Here is a 16,148-nt window from a genome sequence, read left to right on the forward strand (position 1 = left end):
AACCATTTCTCTGGGATGCATGGGTCTTCTGATTCCAACATCATTCTTGCAGAAGACGTCAATATATTGTTTTAGTATCTGTATTGTATTTCTGTCCATGCAGTCTGAAGCCTGTAAGAGTTGGTCACAGAGAATGTAAGTGGGGAGGCATGTTCAGCATACTAGAATATCTGCCTTGTCCAGATAGAATCCTCAAAGCATTTTATGAGTCCAGTATAATAAAGAGGGTCAACATAGAAGTGACTGTGACTCCAATCAGAGTACCTTGTCTTAAGAGTCTGGCGAGAGTAAAAGGGGGTGAAAAAAAATCATGTATAAACAGATCCTGTACAGTGACCCCAGGGCTGTGTAGGAATCTGAAGTGTGCCATGCGGGAGGGACTATCAGAAGTATTAGGAGGAAGGTTGAGTCCCACTACAGATCTGACAGTGGGCACAATGACACCACCACACACAAATCAATTGCCTTAAATCTGATAAAGATCCTGGACAATATTTTACCAAGTGTTGCTGGCAGAAACCTAACTACCTTTGACATTCAAGGTTGGCATGCAGTTCCCTGCCACAGCCAACCTTGTTTGGAATGAGGTTCCTTCAGTGGGCTCTCACTATTCAAGGCCATTGACATTCTGTACCCCTGACTCAAGGCAGCTTAGTAAAGAGACTTTGATTTTAGTTTTGACACTTGGCTATGCTAAGCCCTTCATTGAAAATCTTCCAAGTCTTGTGGTCAGGAGGATGAAAGGTCTGTATACAGGACAGCCACTTCTTGGGAGGAATTCCTACTTGCCTCCCAAGTCATGTCACTTTGAGGGGAAACCCACAGCCTTATTCTATCTATGAACTTGGGATTCCCTTACATGGCTCTGGCCAGACCCAAATATGACCATGCATGCTGCAAGTTTTTAGTTTTGCTAAATGCAAAATGATACAAGCAAGGTATTATTACTGCACTAAAACTTACTGAGCAAGACCACACAGCAATGCCTTCAGAGGTCATTCCAGTGGGAACAATGACATGAAGCAAGGCAACTTCCACATTTACTATCCTTTCCCTTAACCTCCGACAAGGGAGGTTAAACACATTTAAAATACGCAAATAGACAATTGCACCACGTGCTGATCCATGTACACCATGGCCCCAAACTACCTTTGCAGAATCAGGAGTGCTCTGTGACCTCCTTGCCATTCCCCTGCCGCCACCCTCCATGCTGTGTTTTTCCACTACTCTAAGCACACCGTATCATTTCCAATCTCCAAACATGCCAAGAGCTTCTGGACATACCAGTCATTCTTCACCTAGAAACACTAGAAATTCTGCTCACCCTTGAACGTCCAGCCTAGGCTCATCACTCAGAGGGAGTGTTTACTTCTCCTGTGTGTTTTAACCACATTTGTCATATGGAGTATTACAGAGTCCTTCTTAGGTGTTGTAGTTGTATGAAAAGGTAACATGTAATAGTAATACCTCACCCTTATTTATCATTTTGAATTTCCAACACTACTTGCTTTCAGAAGCACAGCCATTAGCTATTTGGTTCTAACTAAAGTTTTGCAAAATATACCCTCAGTTCATAGACACTGGAGGACATGGGTTTTCATCAAAGGGACAGGACTTCAGAGGCAAGTGGGAATTCCCACTGAGAAACAGCCAACCCCCATTGATCCCAAGTCCTGTGGGTCATGAAACTTTTTAACATGACCACATGTTAGAACTAGAACCAGTATCTCTTCTGAGATCAGGAGACAGCTTTGAGTCAAAGGTAGAAAATGATGATGTCTCTAAATCACATCCAAGCTGCACTCACTGATAAAGAACAACTGTAACAATGACAAGAGGCAAGAAATATTTGGTTAATGTAAAGTCATATTATTAATACTATTCTGGGAGCAAAAGAGATGAGTTAAGAGTTACATATACTCTAAGATGAACTTCATGTCTTTCCCATAAATGTCTATAGGAAGCGTCACAAGTCTCAACGCAATGGTAATACAGAAACCCTTGTGGACAGGAGACACCCTTTTCCCTGCCACAAGGACCCATCAAAACAGCATGGTTCTTGAGGCCACACCTGCATCACTACTTGTAACTATTGGTATCAGGAATCTGTGACACAGCTGATCCTGGCTCAGTAGGACAAGTCTTAGGAAACCATCTGCTCTTACGGTTGCAAGAGTTGTTGTTGTGTAGGTAGGTAACACAGCTCTACCTGTGAAGGTACCTGCTAGGCCTTACTTGTCCAATCCCCAGGGCCCACAAGGTAGGAGAAAAGCAACCCTTCCAAGTTGTCCTCTGCCTTCCATGGGTATCCTGGAGCATATGAGCAAAAGTGTGTGTGCACACACACATACACACACACACACACATAAAGAATAAATGTAATAAATTTTTGCCATTTTTATGAAAAACCGAATATTGATTAGATCTCCAAAAGCCAGGTATACAAGGAAACTTGGAGCAAGAGAAATTGCCATCAGCACTTCCCATAGCTGAACACAAATTGACAAAAGGCTTTCTTGGGCAGAATCATCCTGTTACCTTGGTGCCTTTGGCTATCTCAAATACCTGCCAGTGCATGGGTAGTGCAGACTGGGCTGAACAATTTCTCCTCCCAACCCTTCTATTGAGTGAAGACTGGGTTTACTGACAGGCAAGTCACTGTGCAGCTGCATGAACCTGAAACAAAAAATTGGCTGAAAACTAACCCAAGTGTGCCTGACTCCAAGCCCACAGTCTTTTTTACTGTTCCCTGCCTCTGTCTCATAAAGATTTGCTCTGTAGTCCTTCAAGAGATGGGAATAGGAAAAGAAAAAAAAAATCCAAGAACAAGCTCAGTACAAGAAAGAGGTTCTGACAGAGTTAGGCACAGAAGGGAGGAACCAGAGTCTCCTGTGATGATGTCCAAGGAGAAAACTGGATGGCAGGCCATACTGTACTGTCTGGGCTAGTTTTAATTGCTCCAACAGTGAATTCCCCAAAGAGAAAAGATGGAAAAGGAGCCATGGTGCCATCACAGTAGAACTGTGCTTATAAAAAGTAAATTTATGTTATGAAAGAGATGACAAAGGAGCCACATCACTGTTCCTTCAGCAAGCCTTCTCTGGGCAAGGCTTTTGTCATTTCCTACCCAAAGCTGTTTGCTGAAGCTCAATGAAGAAGAAACTTCTGTCTTGGTTCTGATATGTGGATGTTAAAGCCTTCATGGACAATCTCCCAAGTGTCATGGCCAAGGGATCAAGGGTTTTGACCAAGGACTGCTGCCTCTTAGGAGGAATTCCCACTGGCCTCTGAAGTCATATGACCTTTGGCTTGTGAAGTAGGGGTCACTTCATAGGGCTCTAGCCAGACCCAAATATGTCCATTCTTGTGGAAAGAAGTAGTCTTGCTAATTTGTATTGAGTAAGAGTGCCCAGTGCACATAGCCCTAGAAACCATCCTCAGACAAGGAACATCTGATCACATGTTCTTATCTGATCCTCTGGCCCCTAAATATCTCTTGAGCTTCACCTTTCAGTCTGCAGATAAGGCAACTGAGTTTCAGAGACAGCCACAACAACGTACCAGCAGGAGGACAAAAGAGTGAAACTCAGGCCTTGAACGCGTAGGGAGTCCCCTTCCCACTTCCCACATCCATGTCAAACTCAGACGGGCTCATTGGGCTTCAGTGTGTAAACCCCAGTGCCTCTTGGGAGAAAGGTAAGATCACCCTGTGCCTGGTCCTATGGATGACAGTGGTATAGAGGTGCAGAGTGTTTGGGGGTGTCCTCTCAAGTGCCTGCAGTTCATGGTCAACATCCTACTTTTGTGGATCCTCCCCTCAAGTTCATGCTCACAATAGTTCCTAAGGTATTTGAGTTTCAACTTCTGCCCTTTTTTTTTTTTTTTTGGTCAGAACCTATGGTATGTGTGGGCTGTCCTTGAACTTTAAGATTAAAACAAGTTTTAAGGCAGTACCTAGAAAGTCAATCTCAGTAGGTCAAGAGCTAATCACTGTAGCTGAGTCTGACCTCATGCCATTGGTGCTGCCTGTAAGGACTCCCCTAGGGCAATCCCTTTTCATTCCCTTTTTGTAACTGAGTGGACCTATGCTTAGGAGAGTGAGGCAGTTTAGTTAGCCTCGTGACAAACCACAGGACTCCATTTTAACAACCGCTGGAGGCCTGGAGCTGGCCTTTTTCTCTGTCCCGCCTCTCTCAGCCTCTGAGATGCTAACCTTTGGCAGGAGCCCCCTTTACTTGCCTCCCTCCTGTCCTTCATGGGTTTTCTTGGCTCCAAAGTCCTTGAGCAGCACCCCCCCACACACACATATACACACTCCTGAAGTGAACATATTAAAGATCCCACAGCCAATTCATGAAGCCAGAGAAGAATTGATTTGCAGCACACCTTCAGGCCTTCCTTTCAACACTCAGGTACACTTTGTTATCCAATACTGTTTCTATCAGCAGAATACAGAGAGGCTTGGTGTTTAACAGTCCTTGCTGTTCTTCCAAAAGATATGAGTTCCTAGCACCCACCTGGCAGCTCATGACAACCTGTAACTCTAGCTCATGGGCTTTGACTCCCTCTTCTGGCCTCCATGGGCACTTTACTCAAGTGCACATAGTCACACATACACACATAGTTAAATGTTTAAAAGAGAGAACGAGAGTGCATTTAGCATATTTGCATTTCTATTACTTTCAAATAGCCCACGAACCTGCCTTTCTATGGTGTTGCTTTCTGAATCTACTTCAATATGTGCAGCTACTTGGATGATTTACTTCTGAAAGAAAAGAACCTCTTGTCCTATAAAATAATGAATTATGAAAACTGTTCTTTAAAAATAAGATAATACCCAGTGCTGAAAGCATTTAAAACACTTATGATGTTTAGTGTCATCCTCCCTCTCCCACCTCTCCATCTTCCTCTGGTGCCATGGATGGATCTCATTCGCTCTTTGCCTACACTGGGCAAGACTCCCACCACTGAGCCACATCACCAACCCTTCCTTCTCTTTGCTCTAATGGATCAAGGTGTTCTGGAAGGGAATGAGTGAATTGCTTTATGTGGTTTACATAACCTTTGATGAAACTTTCTGTATATCTCATTTCTATAGAACTGATGAAATAACCACAACAGTTTTACAAATGGTAAACTCCATGGTGTGGGAAGGAATACGATGGCAGAGGGCAAGGGTGCCTGGGCCACTGCACAATGATTCTGACATTCAAAACACCGGCTCTCTGCCAGCACATGTTTACACTCCACCTTTCCTGATGGGGAAATCCAAAGGCCATAGCTCCTACTTGCTATTCCCTCCATGGAAAGTTCTTCAGAAGTCGCCGCTGGTTCTACTGAAACTTCTGACTCATGACTTGTACCCCACATCTTGTGAGTCCCCTACACAGTAGTTGTGGCTAAATCCTTTCATTAAAAATGTAAAAAGAAAGAAACAAAAACATCCTACACATCCACAATTGATGAGTAGATAAAAGTTCTACAAGGAGTGCCAGTCCTTGGGAATTCTCACCAGGATGCCCAGTGCCAAAAGAGGCCTCAGGACATTGCCTGTCACACACACACACACACACACACACACACACACATATACACACATACACACATACACACACACGCGTGCGTGCACATGCGCGCAATTCTGAGAGTCTTTGTTTCTTGATGCAGATTGCTACTTGCAATGGGAGAGGAAATTTGAGAGACCCGTGCTTTGCTGTCTCTCCTCTTAGGCATTCACAGAGTCCCTTGAAAACACCTGTCCTTGTGCATGCTGACTGTCAGATTTCAGAACCAGGGCCCATTTGTGCAGTAGAGTTGGGTTGGGTAACAAACTCCTCAATCTCACAGACATGTGTTTTCTAAAGTTGAGATGAGTAGTATGCCCTGTGTCATATACTCCTAGGGTTTGCAAAGGAACTCTCTCAGAAGAGTAGTGCACACATATGGCTCCTGAGGATGACCCTAGCCTTGGGCTAGGAACAGGGAGTGATGGTTTCAAGAACTCATCTTCCCAAAGCACACTTCTCTACCCAAAAGGTAGCTAGTTTATTTCTAGTTAGCCACTTTGCCTCTCTTCTAGCTGGACATTTGCAATTATGTAAATTCATCCTTTGGGTTTGGTCTCCATTTCCCATTGCTCATGAGATACAGTGGTACTGCGAGGCAGCAGAGAAAAACCTGATTGTACACACACACACACACACACACACACACACGCACGCACGCACGCACGCACGCACGCACGCACGCACACACACACACACACACACACACACACACACACACACACGACTCCCCACTTTACTAAAGAAGCACAAGCTGTTGCTTAGAAACAGTCACCAAGTCAGTGGTGAGCCATCAGCCATCAAGTACCTTTGTGAACACAGCCCTGCTGAGCCTAAATGTGTGTCTTGGAGTACATCTCATCCAAGCTAGGGATGACTGCTCTTCCATAGACAACACTCACCAAAAAGCCTCATTTCACACCTTTGCTTCTAGAATTTTCCACCTCTTGCTAAAAATATTGCTTTTGGGGTGAAATTCAACCAAAGTAGAATCTTCCAAGGCAACAGGACCAGTAGCTGAATAAAGGCTCCTGCAAGGGGCCCTGGGGAGGGAGGTCCTTGTGTTTATATTTCCACCCTCCTTGGAAGACAGCCCTGGCCCTGCAGGATGTGGAGGAGCTCACAGGGTCCTGTCCAATACTAAGGCTGCATTTTCACAAAAGCACTTCAAAGGGAATTCGGGGTTTATTTTGTGGATGAATTAAAGATAATTGTGGCAACCCAAACTGCGGGGTCTCTTTAACCTTGAGCCATCAGGTAAAGGGATAGGAGTTAGCAGGACACAAGGGTCAAGGCATGTGTTCTTCTCTGGGGGAGGGTCTCCTTAGCCTCAACTCATCATGTAAAGGTATAGGAGTTAGCAGGGGACAAGGGACAAGGCATGTGTTCTTCTCTGTCACTTTGTGAATTCTTCAATTTGAAAATTGTTCCCCCCTGCCCTCATCCTGACTGCCCCATGCACAATGTGTGTCTGCACACGCGCATTCATGCACATGCATGTATACACACATAGACACACACACACACATACACACACACCTACCTAAAAGATCTCATTTGGCAGCTCTTATAGACACAGTGGTCAACACAAACTTTTAAAACTCTGCCTCAGTTCCACAACCCCTTTAAAATAAAGTGAGAATTATTGTGTGTGCACGCACAGTGTGTGTGTGTGTGTGTGTGTGTGTGTGTGTGTGTGTGTGTGTGTACGTGCTCATGTGTACCACGCAGTGTATGTGTAGGTTGGAGGACAACATACAGGCATGTTTGTCACTCTCCATCCCCCGTGTGGAGCCTGAGATGGAACTCGGGTGGGCAGGCTTTGAAGCAGCTGCCTTTACCTTTACCCACTGAGCCATCTTGCAGCTAGAACACTGGCCCTCCTTTTGTCACAGAGGGCCAGGCTGGCCCAGACTTCCAGGGCCTTGCCTAGGAGCTTGTCACGGATGCTAATGAAGATGTTGTATGTTAAGGGAAGGAGATCTAAGGCAGCTCTCCCACATAGTGGTGTGACCCTTAGCAAACAGCTTGACTTTTTACTCAGTTTCCAGGAACGTAAGACTTTAATAACACCTAACTCCTAGGGCTGTTGGGAAGGTCCAAGAAAGGTAAACAATGACCCATTTGGCTAAGCTTGATGTGTTAGGTATTAGCATGGCTGGCCTATACCAGCTGTGCTAACATATAACTGGGGGCCTTAGAACAGCACAGGGTTAACAGTGGGTCACACACATGACTCGGCTGCATATTTTCCATATACCAAGGAGGATTCAGCAGTCTGCCCTATAGACGGCGAGTAAAAAATAGAATCATCAAAGCCAGATACTGAGCACTGTATCCACACATGGAGAGCACCCCACATCCTCTGTTATCTCCTTCTAGGTGCTGAATTATCAGCAAAGGGATTGTTTGTGGCAAATCTTTGTTTACCTTTCCAGGTAATTCCCCCACTCAAACCTCCCTCTCATCAGGGAACCCAGAGCCAGCAGTCCAACCAGCCTCTATCCTATTCAGCTCTTCTCACCGTCTCAGAGAAGAAAAAAAAAATCTGTTAAATATTACACTTACAAGGTAACAGGCCTGGAATGCTTGGTATCTCAGGCGGAGCTCAGTGGTGTCTTGGCACCAGACACACATGCTCGGCAGTCTGGGGCCAAACTGCATTGGGCCACATCGTGCAACTCAAATAAAGATACTGAAAACCTTCCAGCTTATAAACATGTGTACTGCTTGCTAATCGGAGGATTATACTTAAAAAGGAAACAGTCATCTAATGAGCACCTCTCATACGACCTCCTTTTAGCTTCAGACCCTAGCATATCCAGTGCACTTTGATTCGAAATGTTGTGCTAAATGGAACCTATTTCTAGAATGAAATCTCTTCCTTCCAATATTCAGACCTGGGCCATTTTATTTCCAGGGGTTATGCTCTAATCTATAAATGACACTGAAGCTTTGGGTGGCACAATAGGTCATGGACTTGACCTTTCCACGTAATGGCAGTAAATGACAATGGCATCTTTGGTGGATGGGTGTCATGGTTCTGCGGCTTAATCATCTGAAAAAGTAGTTTAGCCTCTGTCTGCCTCGTTTTCCCCAAAAGAGAAATGGAGAAAAACAAACATTATGACCGCCAGAAACAAACAAATCAAAGTATCCAAAATGCTGGCCACAGGAAGTACTCCATAAGCATTTCTGTAACTGCTGAGCAATGCTGAGCAGACACCAAGTATGGATAAAAAGCAGTGCAGCCAGTTCTCAGCAAAGGGTAACAGTTTCCACACGTGAAAATTTTTCAATGCAGTCGGATGTTACCAGATGAGTTAAATGCACATAAAGGAAGGTGTAAACACTATTGTAGCACAGTTTGTGAACATTCAGCTTCCCAGCTTAGATGACAGGAGTACCTGGACTACACACACACACACAGAAAAGGGGGACCTTTCCATGAATCCCCACTTGCCTTCTGGATACTCACCCCAGAAGCTTACAGTACAAGCCTTTGAGGAAGAGTTAGGAACACTGACAGTGGGCTTTAGGAGGAAGGAAGGGCGGAGGACCCATCTCGCAAGGCTGCAGAACACTGTATCCCTTCTCTGCTTTTAAATGCCAGGTGCCAGTGCAGCCAGCTGTCCCCTGTGGGTGGCAGGAGGTCACACATCAATGAATGCTGGGTGACAACTGGACTGCCAGCAGATGTCTTTCTAGACTGTCTGGGAAAGGACTTCCCAGGAGGATGGCAACAACACGCACAATACAGAAACAGGTTAAGTTCTTTCCATGGCTCTCCTTACTTTGCCTTCCCTTCTGCCTCACCCATTCCTCCCCAGGTAATCACAACTGATCCCTGAACAGGTAAGGAAATGATAACATAACCAAACAGATTCTTCATGAATGAAAACAGAGCAGGTGGCGACCAGCGGATGCCTTAGTCAGCACTTATTTTAACAATGCCACGAGGAAAGGGTAGGGCAGTACCAGTGAGAGAGGAGCCGCATTTAATTCAGTCAGTGACACTTTCAGGGACTGCAGACTACATCTCTCCACCCTGTTATCCCAAGATCCGGGCAGAGCTTTTCCCAGCCACAGCCACCCACATAACTGGGCAGGTCCCAGAGCTCCCAGGCAGAGAAGCAGGGTCCAGAAAAGAGTAGAACTTTCATTCTTTCCTTGAAGTATATTGGAGTGAAGAGCACAGGACTGAATGGATCACAGCACTGACACTGGGGCGAGGGGTGGGGAGGGATGCCCTTGTGGTTAACCGCATTTTACTGGAGCTTTTTATTGATGGCTGTTGTATTGAAAGAGACATGACTAAAAGGCACCATGCCCCCAGCCATGCACCGCCCTGGGTTCTAGTGCGATTCAGCGGCTGTGGATGTCGTGAGCCAAGGTGTGGGGTGGGAAGAGGTTTACTAATGTCATGGATATCTACTTCTCTCCTCTGACTGCGCATGAGCTGGCAGAAACTGTGACTGATCTCTGCACAGATAACACTGGGCTCTCTGAATGTTCAGGATGGTTTCTCTTACAAGTTGGTTGTATCTGCCAGCCATCGTTCATGTATACTCACACTGTGCTGTGCCTACAAATCCACTTATTAAAACAAACAAAAAACCCAAAAATTGTGTTTAATACAATAGTTCTTTTACTAGTCTATCTCCACAAAAAGGATTATGTATGAGCTACTTGAAGGCAGGGGAATGAGACTGTGATATCAGAAAGAATGCAAATTCTGCAGTCGGTTAAGCCAATCAGTCATTCCCTCACAGGGTGCTGGTGTGCAATGGACAGTCACAGCAGCCTCCTCAGGAGTGTGTACCACCTATTACCTGTACGAATTGCTCTAAGGGACCTTGGAGACACTTTTTGGTGGATATGGCAAGCATGTGAGGTAAGCAGGGTGCCTTAGGGAAGCCCCAGGGTTCACAGGATTCACGCTGGCCGGTTAATCCTGTCCATCCGCAGCCCCAAGCTGCAGAATAAGGAACATGCAATTAAAACCCCACATTAAGTCAAGTTCAAGTTCCCTGACTGCAGAAAGATCAACACCTCAAAGAAGTGAGGCTTCACCAAGTGTCAGGACCCCCAGCTCGTCCTTGGACGAGTGGTGGGCCTTGCACCCCTTCGGGCTTCACTGGGCTCTCATTCACCATACCAAGTCATATTCAGTAATAAATGCCACATCCTAACAAGAACGATAACAACAGCAGCAGTGACAGCACAAATGATCTGAAGCAAAGCATTGGAGAGGGGCCTTGCCACTGTCTTGTCAATAGGACTGGGGACCCCTGTGCTTTAGCCCAGGAGGTGGGGACTTTGTACCTTTCTGCTGGAGGCCCGTGTTCCCCTTCCAAGCAAGTGGTCTTCCCACAGCACTGTGAAAATGCACTGAATAAATGAGATAAACCTTCCCAGGTTGAGATTTTCCGGGACAATCCATACAGAACTTAAAATGAGGAGTTCAAGGAGTGAGACAGTTAGTGTAGACAGGGAGGAGATGGCTCGGGAAGTGAGAGCCATTGTTTACAGGCTTCTGGACCTGAGTTCAGTCCCTGGTACTCACATGAAGAACAGAGCTGGGTACGACTAAGATGACTGTAGCCCCAGTGCCACAGGGAAGTGGAGACAGGAGACTGGGTTTCCCGCTCAGTGAAAGATGCTATCTCAGGGAATAAGGTAATGGGTGACAGAACAAAACACCCAGTGTCCTCCACTGGCCTCTCTACATGTCTCCAGAGCATATGCATGGAAACCACACACATGCACATACACACACACACACACACACATGCACACACACACACACACACACACACACCACTTTAAAAGCATGGGCCATCTACTTTGAGAAGATTGGCCTTGAGCAATTTTCTGAGGAAGCCAGGAGATGGGAAGAATGCCTCATTTGGTATGCTCTCAACTGGCACACTTTTAACTGGACATGGTCCTATTGTTAACTAGATACCACACTATGTATGGAGAAGTTTAAGAGCTCACTCTTCCAGCTTAACTGAAAGTCTAAAGACCCCATGCTTAGATGCTCTCTACCTACCAAGCCAGGCCCTGGCCCTGGCAGCCACCATTTCTCTTGGAATCTATGAATTTGACTGTCTTTAGGTACCTCATATTTATAAACAGTGTCTGCTACATTCTTCCCCTCTCACAGAAACTTGGACCTCTTCAACTTTTCTTTTTCTATACTTTGAGATGACATCAATGACATCAGCCAGTCCTTTTTTATTTTTTATTTTTTTGTTAATTGATGCTAAAACCATGAGCTGTGCCACCTACTTTTTCTTTTGAATTCTCACAATAGAAAAACAAGTTAAGAGCTTTAATAGTGGCCAGGAAACAAATAAAAAAAAGGGGGGGGGGTAATTTTCTTCAGCCCTTATGAGGCACGAAGCATTTTTGTGTGTTAGATCATTTTGTTCTTTAAAAGTCATTAAAAAGTAAGGTTTAAAAAAAATCTTCATTTTAGAGAAAATTAAAGTGAGGTTCTGAAAGCAGCCTTGTTAGATTGTAACCTGGCCTTCTCTATGTAAAGCCTGTATTTTCTTGCTACCCATTCATAACTTAATTGTCACATGCTAGGTTATTGTTGGTCCGTGGGTGGGTGGGTGAATTGACAGCAGGTTGGGGGTCAGCATCTTCAAAGTTGAAGGGCCACCTTCTGTTCCACACAGCAAAAGAAACAAGAGTCCCGTTACAGACACTCATCTGTCTAGACAGATGACTAAACAGGGGTCCCTCCAGGGTTAGACTTGAGTTTCCTCTGTTCAGCCTGTTGGATATTTAGCAATTAAAAAAATTCAGAAAGAAAGGGAAAAAAAACATTTAAAGGCTGCAGTTGTGATCCAACCCCTCCACCTCTACCCAGAGAGTAGTTTAAAAGTCATTTCAACATAGGCTACATGTGGTAAAAGTTTCAAGCACAAATCAGATTGAGACAAAGGGAGCCCTAAAAATACTCGCGAAGTCTGGCTAGAGATATGAGAACCCAGGCCCAAGTGTCCCTTTATAGCCCTTGTGACAGCAACTTGAACTCGCTGAGGGAACAGGGTCTCACCCAGGTATTCCTGCAGCTGGGGATGAGAAGCCACCAAAATACAGCTTCCCATTTTTCATGTGGGCTGGAAAGTCACTTCTCTCTTCTCTCCATGCCTTCTATGCCCTGGGGATGCTGAACTTTCCCTAACTTATAATAAGAAAAATACTCTGTGTGTGTGTGTGTGTGTGTGTGTGTGTGTGTGTGTGTGTGTGTGTTTCACTTGAAGAATGGCATGGAGATTTTAATTGAGATAGCTTTTAAAAAATTAATTAATATTGTCAAACGGCCATCTCACCAAAAGTGGTTTGACAATATTAATTAATCCACAAGCATGGGAAGTCCTTCCATCTTCTAGCATCTTCCTTAATTTTTTTCTTGGGAGTTTTAAAGTTTTTCATAGTAGAGGTCCTTCGCCCCTTTAGTTAGATTTCCTGGGGGGTAATTTTTAAAAAGCTATCATGTATAGAAGTGTTTCCCCTGATTTCTTTCTCAGTGTGTTTGTCATTGGTAGAGAGAAAGCCTACTGATGTCTTACATGCCAAGTTTGTGTCCTGCCTCTAGCTGAAATTAGCTCTGGCACAAAGTCGAACTGCCCTCTAACTATCTATGTCTATACCTACAGGCAATTTTACTCTCACACTTAAACAGAGAGGCCTTTCTGTCCATTAGGTAAGATGAATACAGAGACTTCAGGGCTGTACAAGGTGCTAAGAATAAATGACCAAAATGATCCTTGAGAGCTCAGCCCTAAACAAGACATTTATAGCATCCTCTCTAAGGCTCAGGGGCACTTCGGGAGATGGGATGAAATGAATGTAAGAACTGAAAGACAGGGAGAAGCTAAGAAATGTCTCTGGGGTAAACCACTGTCATTACAACCATGTACTCGCCACAGCCATGGGTGGATCTACACCAAAAACATGCCTATCATCAGGCATGGGGGGGAGGGCCAAATGGGAAAGAGGCCTAACTCCCACTGCTGAGCTATTTGCTACTGATGGATTCAGAGAGGGGGGAAGTGTGGCCTTCATTGTGTGCCCATTGCCTACTCCACTGGGCTCTACCAGATAGCTCCAATTCAGTGGTCACATGGAAGGCCTTGATTAAGCTAAACGAGTTATAAAACACAATCAAAAGTATGAACGTGGGAGAGGGAGTGATAGGGATGAGGGAGTAGCTTGGATAGGGATGGAGAGGAAGATTCTAGGGCAGAGAATTAGAATGCATTCTACACTTGTATAAAACGACAACTGACAAAATTAATAATAGAAAGGAATATAGGGTTAGGGGAAAGGAAGACAATATTCCTTCGTCAAGGTGGAGAGAGAAACACAGGCTTGTGGTGTTAAGATTTTTTTTTTTAAACCTATTAAAACCGCTACGACTGGTGGACACAGAATTCCTCCAGATAGTCAGTAAGTAGCTGGCCAGCCTGTCATGTGTGGAGAAAAAGCAACATATGACTAAATCCAGAACTCTCTCTCTTCCCTAGAAGTCCTCAGCACCTTTTCTATTACAGTGCATATTTGCAAAATTCAGTGCCTGTCTCATTTAACAAATATTTATTGGAGGCTCCAATCTGCCACATTCCTTCCTGTGTAGGGGGACTAACAGGCTTGGGACTACTATGGAAAGTTTTGAGCCCTGCTGGTTGACGGGTGCTGGTAGATCCCCAATCTTTTAGCAGGTGTTACAAAAATCAGTGGGCTTTAATCAAATAGTGATGGCTGAAATTCACCAAGCTGGAAACAAAACAAGAAGAAAAAACAAAGGAAACACAGTTGTCTAGACAAATGTAAAGATTTTATATCACATACCGTAATTATTAACTACAGCACTCACCCTGCATCTAATGTGTAGAAAAAAAAATAGTTTTTGCTCTTCAAAAAAACATGCATGAGCCCCTGCTTCAATCTGATGCCAATGTTGGAACCCATGGGTGTCATAAACTTACAGGAGAGAAATTGCATTGAAAAGAACAACAACAACAACAACAAAAAAAAAAAAAAGAAAGAAAGAAAGAAAAAGAAAAGACATCTTTCTCTTTGTTGGAAAAGAATGACTTCCTTGTACAAGAGAGATAGATGGTCCCCAGACCCTGGGGTCCCTTTCTGTCATCTCGCTCCTACAAATAAAATCTCATGTAAATTTGCAGTTTATCCCTTAAGGAAGAACAACTAATAGGATGACTCTGGAGTTGGAGATCCCAAGTTCATGCTCTGGCTCAGCCATCTTTCTTCTGTGTGACTATGGGGAAATGACACACAATATCTGTAAGCCTGTACGTCCTGTCTATAGAACAGAATAATAATGGTCAAATATAGGGCCCAAACAGATATTAGCCCAGAGCCCAACTATTCAGCCACTACCTGTTAGCAGTATTATTCTATTTTTGTTTATTGTGTGTAATGGTGTGTACAATAGGTGTTTATGTTCATGTATCTATGTGCGCACATGTATGCATGTGCATACAGAGATTAGGGGAAGCTCTTGGGTGTCGTTCCTCACATGTTATCCATGTTTTTCATCTGACACAAACAGGGTCTCTCACTGGCCTGAAGCTTAGCTGGTCGGCCAGGTTAGTTACAGTGAGGAGAGGGATCTGCTTCCCTCCCCTCTCCAGCTAGGACAAGCACATACCACAGGCCTGGCTTTTTAAATGTGGTTTCTGGAGATCAAACTCAAGACCTACACTAGCTCTCATGCCCTTATGCTATTAGGAAAGACAGAATCTGTTCTTCCCATCCATCAGCACGCCCACCTGAGATGCCTTTTCTTCATGCAAATATTTCCTCAAGATAAAATATGGACAGCCAGGCAGAACCACATGGTTTTACTAGAAGTAATAGGTATTCATCCAAAACAGAGGTTCCCAGAGCACCTGAGCAGCCTTTGGAAAGCTATAGATGCTGGGTCAGAACTTATCCAGATTGTCATTAGCACAGGTAGGGTAGGCTTCCCAGTTGGTTTGGATGCACCATGGAGGCAAGAACTCCTGAACTAGCTAGCACTACCGTGCTAGGATGAGTGGATTTTATATGTAAAGCTCAGTCCCTGCATACCTGCAGGTCAGCCATGCTGGTGATTGACCTTGTTCAGTTTCTGAAAAACAAACTTCCTTCTCCGTAACAACACTACTGGAGTTAATGACCCTTAAAGTCACCCTGGTCTCAGATCCACTGGTTTCCCTGAATGGGGACAATGGAAGAAGAAAGCAGCAGCCAGTCTTGGGGAAACAAGCAATGTTGACTATGAAAAACCCCCTGCTGCCTATGTGAGCACAGAGGGAGTCAGCTCCACTTCGGAGCTAAGACACAATCCAACTGAATATTAGAAAAATATGCTCTGACCATTTAGAGTTCAGAAGGATCCAAAACCAATTTAGACTCCAGTTGGTGGACAAAGTTCACATTCAGCAAAACAGCTCCAGCAGTTGCATCATACACACAACAGGGCAATTCAGAAACACAGATGTCCAGCCATGTGCAAAACAATGCTTTAATTTTTGTCTTCCCCTTCCCACCACTGAC

General features: G+C 44.6%; 1 protein-coding gene and 1 non-coding gene across 3 annotated transcripts in view; one reads left to right on the forward strand and one right to left on the reverse strand.

The window, feature by feature from the left end:
* The window catches only part of Tgfb2 (transforming growth factor beta 2), an 80,828-nt gene that overhangs the window by 41,667 nt on the left and 23,013 nt on the right, over window positions 1-16,148 (reverse strand). The gene's annotated exons all lie outside the window — the stretch shown is intronic.
* Window positions 10,300-10,432, forward strand: LOC127223775 (small nucleolar RNA SNORA70). Its single transcript, XR_007834656.1, has one exon. It is a non-coding gene; the product is annotated as a small nucleolar RNA SNORA70 (small nucleolar RNA).

This window comes from Phodopus roborovskii, unplaced genomic scaffold (assembly GCF_943737965.1).
Source record: "Phodopus roborovskii unplaced genomic scaffold, PHOROB, whole genome shotgun sequence".
NCBI classification, from domain to species: Eukaryota; Metazoa; Chordata; class Mammalia; order Rodentia; family Cricetidae; genus Phodopus; species Phodopus roborovskii.